Source organism: Aegilops tauschii, chromosome 7 (genome assembly GCF_002575655.3).
Source record: "Aegilops tauschii subsp. strangulata cultivar AL8/78 chromosome 7, Aet v6.0, whole genome shotgun sequence".
Classification (NCBI taxonomy): Eukaryota; Viridiplantae; Streptophyta; class Magnoliopsida; order Poales; family Poaceae; genus Aegilops; species Aegilops tauschii.
In genome coordinates, this window is record NC_053041.3 from 383,113,949 (window position 1) to 383,124,177 (window position 10,229).

Here is a 10,229-nt window from a genome sequence, read left to right on the forward strand (position 1 = left end):
GAGAGGCCAATCGTGTCAGCCCAGAGGTCGAGAGCCTGAATGGCGGTAAGCAGGGCCTTTTTCCGCTCGCGGAGGTCGCGACCTAAGTTGGCGCCCCACCCCTTCATGAACTGCCGGCCACGCTTGGCACAGAGTTGCCAAGAGTCAATAGCCGAGGGGGGGCGAGGGTGGGGATGGGACCGAGCCTCCACCCAGCGAGCCCTGACAGCCTCCACGAAACCAGTTTGGGACAGCCAGAATGTCTCAAACCGGAATCGTGGTGGGATCGGAGGGCGCTCGCCGGCGGAGGACAGGAGAAGCGGAACGTGGTTGGAGCCGATCCGAGTGATGGCCCGGAGGGATTGCAGAGGGCAGCGGAGGTCCCATTCCGGGGAGACTAAGACCCGTTCTAGGACGGATTGGGTCGGGGAGGCCTAACGATTGGTCCAGGTGAACCTGGCACCAATCCTATCTATCTCGCGAGGGCCAAGATCGGCAATGCAGTCATTAAACATTTGCATACGTGCAAAGTTGACATGATCATTGCTCTTGTCTTCCGCAAAGCGGAGGAGGTTAAAATCGCCCCCAACAACCATGGGCAGGGAGGCCGCAGAGACCTTCCAGTGAAGCTCCTCGAGAAAGGAGGCAGACCTACTATGGTCAGTCGGGCCATAGACAATGATAACCTCCAATTTGAAATTCAGGGCTCGTTCGTAAAGTTCCATACTGACAAAGAACTGGCCCCGGTCCATACTTCCCACCTCGAAGGTGGCATCCTTCACACCTAGAAGGATGCCACCTGAATGGCCGGCAATCCCACTAGAAGGGAGCCAGTGCCAAGCAAATAGGTGGGAATTCAGCCTATCAAGCTCCGGCAGGGAGAATTCGGAGCGCATGGTTTCCTGGATCGCAACTATGGCATAGTGTCCATTAGATTTTTACGGGATGGAAAGGGTCTGTCTCAAGTGCTAACCTGATAGAATAAACCTCTGAGGCAGTAACCAGTTTTGTGTTTGCGCCCTTGGAATCTAATTTCTACAATACTTAAATACATATTGATTGTAAAACATTTTTTTGTTCTTCAATCCACTTTGTATGTTTGCCCACTAGCTATTTTAATGCATGAGAAGGAGCTGATAAATTAAAGATTTTCAGTGTTGTTTCTGTTATGTTGTAGTCTGGTGTGGCATGAGATGAAATCAAGCCTAATTTATTCTGCCTGAATCTGCCAAAAAAATTTGTACTAGAGGTTGTGTTACAATTTTCATTTGGGTTTATTTGTTTCAGAAAGAAAAATCTGTCATCGTATTTCAGCCGGCAAGGTAAATTTTCACCTCCCCTCATGTGACTAAGAGAAGCCAGATAAGAATTGACGAGAGAAGCCAGACAACCGATCGAAGAAAGTGAATGAAAACAAAAGATAGAGAGAAGCCGCATTTATTCCCCAATGGTTAGTTGTACCTTCTACAATTTTTATCAATATGATCCTCCTTCTCTTGTATTAGTTATTACTGAACACATGTTTATTTTGAGGAAAACACTTCAAGTACAACCGATTTATTTTTTTGCGGGGAAGTCCATCTGATTCTGCCATGCCTATCAATGGGGATAATGAGATTGCTGATATGCCCATGTTTTTTCAGAGGTACTCCCTCTGTTCCATAACTGTGGTCATGGTTTTAGTTCTAATTTGAACTAAAACCACGACAAGAATTATGAAACGGAGGAGTACATGATTTGTGTTGTTTTACGCTTTACTAAAAGTAACATGTCCTGCCGTTTTAACTTAGAATGGCGTTGGAAAGCTGCTACTGTATTAGTATGGTTATCCCATCGTTGTGAACCTGCTCTGTTGTAGAAAGAAGGAAATCAGAAAGGATAGAACACTATAAAATGTGAAAAACAAGCTTCACACTGCGAGCAACAAACAATCACACACCCCAAGAGGAAGTGTGAATCATCCAAGCCCACCATGATCTGAATGTGCAATGTCACTGAATGGCTATAATGATTTGTTCATTTTTGAGTTAGGAAAACCACTGACATTGAGGCCGATCATACCTCTGAATAGATCAAAATTAAACCTTTCAGTGGCCTGATCTTGGTAAAGAACACAAATGTGTCATTTCTTAAACTTGAATTGTTCTAATAAAAATATGGATTTTCACTTTTGGCCTGCAGTTGTTGACGGTCTCTATGTGGAAGGGTTCAGAACTTTCTCTAGGTGCAGACCTGAATACTAATGGTACACACTTGCAACTAGAAAAATTTGCAAGATGCAAGGTCAGCTTTTCTTTTTCCAATGGTATGTACTATGGTCACTGTATTGTCTATATCATTCTAGTTTATGTTGCCAAATCAAGATAGAGACACAGTTCAAATCATATATGTTTAAGACAAAGCAGCATAGACAAAATATAAGTGTGGGAAACTACACAACACTAAAAACACTTGTAATGTGCATGACATGAGAACATAACGATTTAGTTATTTCAATGAGTTTGCTCCCACTATTATGACTGATAAGAAATTTGCTTATGTGGAGAGTAATAAAAATTCTATGCTTGTGGATCATGAAAAGAATGCTTTATGTGATAGTTATATTATTGAATTTATTCATGATGCTACTGAAAATTATTATGAGAGATAAATATATGCTTATATATATATTTCAACAATATCAAGTTTCCTCTCTTTAGGTTGGAAGTTTTGAAGTATCACTTGTTTTGCCTTCCTATGTTAGTTGATTCTTGCTCCCATAAATTGTTTGCTCACAAAATCCCTATGCATAGGAAGATGGGTTAGGCTTAAATGTGCTTGCCATGTGATTCATGATGCTCTCTTTATATTTCAATTCTTATCTTTTATGTGAGCATCATTGAAATCATCATGCCTAACTAAAAAGGCATTAAAGAAAAGCGCTTGTTGGGGGACAACCAACACTTATACCTACTGTTTTTGTTTGTTCACATGATTAATCTACTATATTAATCATGTTTTATAGCTTTTGTTTCAATAAAGTTCCAAGTAAAGCCTTTGGGATAGTGTGGATGATAGTTGACTTGATTCTGTGCAAAAACAGAAACTTTTGCGCCCAGTAACAGAATTGTTTAAAGTCACTAGAGTGTCGAAAAATACTGAATTTTTTACACATGATTAATATACATATTTTCTACGTTTTCCTAAATTTTAAGAATTTTTGGATTTATAGAAGTATGATTGTTGTTCAAATCATTACAGACTGTTCTATTTTTGATAGATTCCGTTTTCAATGCATAGTTTGCTTGTTTGCTAGTTTCTATGGCTTATATTGGTCAATACAAATTGTAGAAATGATAGGGTACAGTAAGAATTATGTAAGAAAAATTATGAATCTTGTCTTGATAGTACCTGAATGATTTTCTCTTTATCATACTAACCTATCTCATGAAGTTCGGTTAAGTTTTGTGTGATCGAATTTTTCATGTTTTCTGTGAGATATCGATATGAGGAGAATAAGGAGTGGCAATACCCTAAGCTTGGAGATGCCCAAGGAACCCCAAGGTGATATTCAAGGAAGGCCCAAGCAACTAAGCTTGGGGATGTCCCGGAAGGCATCCCCTCTTTCGTCTTCAACATTATCGGTAACCTCACTTGGAGCTATATTTTTATTCATCACATGATATCTGTTTTGCTTGGAGCGTTATTTTATTTTATTAGGATTTTCTTTATGTTCTATAGAATAATGTTTTGTATCTTCTATTTCAATAAAAGTTACAAGGATAGCCTTTACCATGCTCAGTTTGCAAGTATATGAGTTGCTGTTTGAAAACACAAAGTTTTCTAATATTGTCTGAATTGTTCAGAAAAGTCAGAACGTGATAAAATCTTGAAATTTTTTGAAAGTAAGCTATGATAAATTTTCTATAGTGTGGTAATTTTTCAGAATTTTTGGAGTTAAATAAGTATGAATCTCCTTCCATCCTTTACAAACTGTTTTGTTTAGACAGATTGCTGGTATCTTTGCATTGTTTGCATATGTTTGCTTGTTTAATGATTATATTAGAGGATAGGAGTATTAAATATGCAGAGGCATTTAGTATGCAGTCACTGGTACGCGTCGGTGCTATACAAACGGTTTTTAACCCCTTTCCGCGATGGCATTTGGAACCGTCGCCAAGTAAGTGTGGGCGATAGGGGGGTCCTTCCAACACGACCCAGAAATCGTCGGGGATAGGCCCTCCTGGCACACAAAATGAGCTCGTGTGCGATCGGGCGAGGCATCGAAACCCAATCATTCCCATTCGTATGTACATCCCACACGGTGAATCCCAGAAAAACATTTCCGTTCGTATGTATATCACACACAGTCAATCCAAGGAATACGTTTCCGTTCTTATGTACATCCCAGACAGTCAATCCAGGGAAAACCTTTCCGTTAGTAAGTATATCACACACAGTCAATCCAAGGAATACGTTTCCGTTCTTATGTACATCCCACACAGTCAATCCAGGGAAAACGTTTCCGTTCGTATGTACATCCCACATAGTTTTATGTGTAGGCTCGTGTGTGAAAGGTGTAACTATCACACATGCTCTGCCTTGGTTAACTGTTTGCTTTTATCAACTACATCACACACGATTTGGTGAAGAAAACTGTGTGGCATTGGGCTATCCATCACAAGCGCTTTTACTGCTAGAACCGTTTACAAAGTTCCATGACACATTTAGCAGGTTTATTAGTTTACAATTAATAATTCCAGTATTATGCAAATTCACATTTCATATCGAACATCTGTTTGCCAATATCATATCAGGCACATAAATATATTATAACATCACAGTACGATGGCTACATGAAAACATCACAGTACAACATATCGCTAGTTCAACTTCATAAGAACAATATTAGAACAATATATTCATTTCCCTAATCGATATCATCCAGGCTCGTCTTATCCACCTCTACTTTTAGTTCAGTAAGAACCTGTTTTGCACTGGCCAACTGGGAAAGTGCCTCCTCCTTCACCAACACCATCTTAGCAAAGTATGATTTAGAAAATCTAAGCTCATTCTCCACCTTCCTCTTTTTATCCCTCATCTTCAAATATTCTTCAGCGTTGACAACACTTTCTCTAAGCCTACATCTATTCTCTTCCTCATACATGCTCCAGAGCTTCGCTAGGCACATCTTCAAAGACTGTGGCCACTCTTGATCAACCCACTCCAAGTAGGAACACTTCCGTTCATCCTATAATATTTAAAACATGATCAGTAACAATTGTAGGGGAAATGGGTTTATAGCAACATAGAAAATTACCAATGCTTATTTTGAAAAACTGAAGAAACATGTTAATTATGACATATCTTCTCAAAAAGATCAATGTGCAAATGAATTAATTGCTACTAAGACAACAAACAAATTCTGGAACATCAGAAGCTATAATTAACTACAACAACGCTACAAGTTCTTACTCATGTACAATAAATAACAAATTGAACATTTTATGAGGAAGATAAATATAACTCCAACAGCATAGTGACATTGTTTGGATGACACAAATTGATACTAACAGGTGTGCACATGCACAAATTTAGTAACATAGAACTAATAGCACTAAGGCCGTCCACTATGTATGCCAAAACTGGTGTGAAGACAACTGTTGCTACATATCGCACCGGTGCCCTGCACTGGCGAGCCGATGTAGTGGAAAAAAATCAGGGACCTGGACTCCGGAGCACCTAGTTGCTCCGATGCCCAGTTCCTTCGTGCAATAAAGATTTAGTATTTTACTGCTTGGCTGCTCGGATGTGTGGACCAAAGTTGGTTGCACAAACTGCTGAAGCGGTGCCAAATAATTTTCTAATGGCACCGCTGATGAGATGGCAACAATTTTAGATACTAGGTACTAACTGTGACACTGTATTAGGATGCGTTTGGTTGAAGGTGTGGTATGAATGGGTTGGGACCGTGACAGTGTCTGAATCATATCCAACAAATGATTTGTAACAATGAAAGAGGGTCTAACCTTCTTTGCACATGCCAGAAACTTCCTCCCACTGTCCACAGATTCAAACACAACTAGCTTCACGCATGGAGATTGATGGTGACAACGAGCAGATAGATCTTCAGCCACCCTGCTCCATTCGTTGCCACTGATGGTCCTAGGGAGCTACAAGAGGAAGAAATGACTCAAATCGACCGCCGGGTAAAAATCCTTCATTCCAAGTCATAGCCCGAGAGAGAGAAGAGACGCATACCCGGGTGGTGAAGGAGTCGTCGCCGGAGGAGGAACCTCTGGAGAGGTCTTTGAAGAAGACCATGGCGACCCCGGCGGTAGGATGCGAGACGGCGAGAGCAAGGAAGCGGCTATAGCTTAGGAAGGAAGGAAGGAGGAAATAGGGGAAATGTGACTTGTCGTCGGGGAGAAAAGGGGGTGGGGAAGGGGGCGGGGGTAGATATTTTGGCGGTAGGCCAAAATTTTGGAAATGTGGAGGGAAACTTTGCGCGCGGTGCCACCGGACTATTCACTTTGAACGATTGTGTGCATCGCAAACGATTCTTCTGCTTTACGCGCATGGGATGAGTTTGATAATTCAAATTTTGGTGGAAAGTTCCCCGGGTACGTCGTTGCATAATTTAACACCGCTTGCTAATTTGGGCACACAAAAGAGTGTACAGCAGACAGACCACACTTACTGAATCGAGCAATTTTAGTAATTAAACAGAGCCAGTTGACGTAAACATTGCTCTAACAAAAGACCAGCATTAAAAACAAAGCCTAAGTACGCATAATTTTAACAAATCCGCCGCCGCGCCGGCCTATGCATCGCCGGTGTGAGATGAGACGTCGATGCCTTGTCCTGGCGACATGCCGCCGTTGGTGGACTCCGCGTCACCCCTGCTGAAGTCGACCGCGTCCTCGTCCTTGTCCTCGTCCTGGTCCTCATCCTCGTCCTCGGCACCGCCCTCAAGGTTGTAGTACTCGGAGTAGTGGCTGCACCAGAGCTCGCATTGGTACTCCACCGCCGATTCCTCGATGGACAGACTCTTCTCTACCTCGACCACGCGCAACTCCTCCTCCCGGCGCTCCTCGATCTCCGCCGCCTCCTGCATCTCCAGCTCCCGCTCGGCAACCTCATGAGGAAGCAGGTGCTCCATGGCCACCGCCACCTTTTCGGACGTGGGTTGCATGCTGGAGTCCGAGGTGGTATCGAATATCTTGGCGTGTGCATCCTTGATCTTGGCGTGGATGGCCTCGACCCGGGCCAGGGCGACATCGGCGGCACGGACGGTAGCTCGAGCGCTCTCAGTGTTGGAAGCCGCCATCGCAGTAGCAGCTGCAGCTGTCTCGGCTGCTACAGCTGCCCTGTCGGCTGCCGCAGACGCCCTCTCGGTGGTGAAGCGGCCGCGCTCAATGCAGATGCGGCGGCACTCTCGGTGTAGGCGGCTGCGCTCTCGGCGCAGGCGGCAGCGCCCGAGGGGGCATCGTACAGGCCTTCACGAAGCGTTTCCACGGCGTCATCTTTGCAAGAAGGGGGTGCGGGAATGGGGATCGGGGTTCGTGGATTCGGGGGTTGCCGGCACTGGAGCAGACGAGCCGGCGAAGCTTAAGGAGGGAGACTTAAATAGACCCAGATATTTTCATCGCAAACGGTTCCTAGAAAACAACTGTGTGTGATGTTGTAGATATTTTTTATTAGCTGTGAAAGACGAATTTGGAGTAAAGTGGCAACGGATGGTGTTTTAAATGTACGAGAAATTTTGTAGTACTAATACAACTGTCATGTCAAATTTTGGAAAATTTCAGGGGTCATTTGACCTTTTAAGACATTTAAGTGATTTTCTAGCCATTTAATGACCGTAACTGAAATTTGAACTACATGTACATGCAACAGCTAACGATAATGGTTTGAAAAGTCATATTTTGTGTACTTGTGTGCGATTTAATTCCATGTGCAGTAAAGTGGGAGGAATTTACAAACATATTGGTCTAACGGCTATGACACAATTCAGCATGGAGTGCCATGGCATTTAAATTCCTAAAAATTAAAAATATCAAAAACACATGAAACCTTGGTTGATGTAATGTCATGCCACCAAGATGATGTGGTAAAAAATTTGGCATGTGTGATGAAATTTTGTACACACACCCCTCACAAACCGGAGCAACTCACTAGAATGCTCGTGGTTCCGAGAGGGAACAATGCATGTTTGATGACGAACGGGAGATAGCTTCCTCTTACAGCCTTCAATTTTTTTCTACGTGTAACGTGCACTAATACAACTGTCATGTGAAAATTTGGAAACTTTCAGGGGTCATTTGACCTTTTGAAGACATTTAAGTGATTTTCTAGCCATTTAATCACCGTAATTCAAATTTCAACTACATCAACATGCAACGGCTAACCATAACGGTTTGAAAAATCATATTTGTGTACTTGTGTGTGAGTTAATTCCATGTGCAGTAAATTAGAAAGAATTTTCGAACATATTTGTCTCACGACATGGACACATGCATATGTATGCATGGAGTGCCGTGGCATTTTAATTCAAAAAGTTAAAAAATATCAGAAACACATGAAACCTTGCTTGATGTAATGTCATGCCAGCAAGATGATGTGGTCAAAAAATTGGCATGTTTGATGAAAGTTTGGACACACACCCCTCACAAACCGGAGCAACTCACTAGAAGGCTCGTGGTTCCAAGAGGGAATAATGCACGTTTGATGACGAACGGGAGATAGCTTCCTCTTACGGCCTTCAATTTTTTTCTACGTTTAACGTGCACTACTAAAACTGTAACGTGAAATTTTTGAAAATTCTAGGGGTCATTTGACCTTTTAAAGATATTTAAGTGTTTTTCTAGCCATTTAATGACTGTAATTCAAATTTGAACTACATCTACATGCAACGCCTAACCATAACGGTTTGAAAAACCATATTTGTGTACTTGTGTGCGAGTTAATTCCATGTGTAGTAAATTAGAAGGAATTTTCAAACATATTTGTCTCACGACATGGACACATGCATATATATGCATGGAGTGCCATGGCATTTTAATTCAAAAAAATAAAATAAAATAAAAATATCAGAAACACATGAAAACCTTGCTTGATGTAATGTCATGCCACCAAGATGATGTGGTAAAAAAATTGGCATGTTTGACGAAAGTTTGGACACACACCCCTCAGAAACCGAAGCAACTCACTAGAAGGCTCGTGGTTCCGAGAGGGAACAATGCATGTTTGATGACGAACGGGAGATAGCTTCCTCTTACGGCTTTCAAATTTTTTCTATGTTTAACGTGCACTACAACAACTGTAATGTGAAAATTTGGAAAATTCTAGGGGTCATTTGACCTTTTCAAGACATTTAAGTGATTTTCTAGCCATTTAATGACTGTAATTCAAATTTGAACTACATCTACATGCAGTGCCTAACCATAACGGTTTGAAAAATCATATTTGTGTACTTGTGTGCGAGTTAATTCCATGTGCAGTAAATTAGAAGGAATTTTCAAACATATTTGTCTCATGACATGGACACATGCATATGTATGTATGAAGTGCCATGGCATTTTAATTAAAAAATAAAAAAAATCAGAAACACATGAAACCTTGCTTGATGTAATGTCATGCCACCAAGATGATGTGGTAAAAAAATTGGCATGTTTGACGAAAGTTTGGACACACACCCCTCACAAACGGAAGCAACTCACTAGAAGGCTCGTGGTTCCGAGAGGGAATAATGCATGTTTGATGACGAATGGGAGATAGCTTCCTCTTACGGCCTTCAAATTTTTTCTACGTTTAACGTGCACTACTACAACTGTAATGTGAAAATTTGGAAAATTCTAGGGGTCATTTGACCTTTTAAAGACATTTAAGTGATTTTCTAGCCATTTAATGATTGTAATTCAAATTTGAACTACATCTTCATGCAATGACTAACCATAACGGTTTGAAAAATCATATTTGTGTACTTGTGTGCGAGTTAATTCCATGTGCAGTAAATTAGAAGGAATTTTCAAACATATTTGTCTCACGACATGGACACATGCATATGTATGCATGAAGTGCCATGTCATTTTAATAAAAAAATAAAAAAATCAGAAACACATGAAACTTTGCTTGATGTAATATCATGCCACCAAGATGATGTGGTAAAACAATTGGCATGTTTGACGAAAGTTTGGACACGCACCCCTCACAAACCGGAGCCATTCACTAGAAGGCTCGTGGTTCTAGAGGGAACAATGCATGTTTGA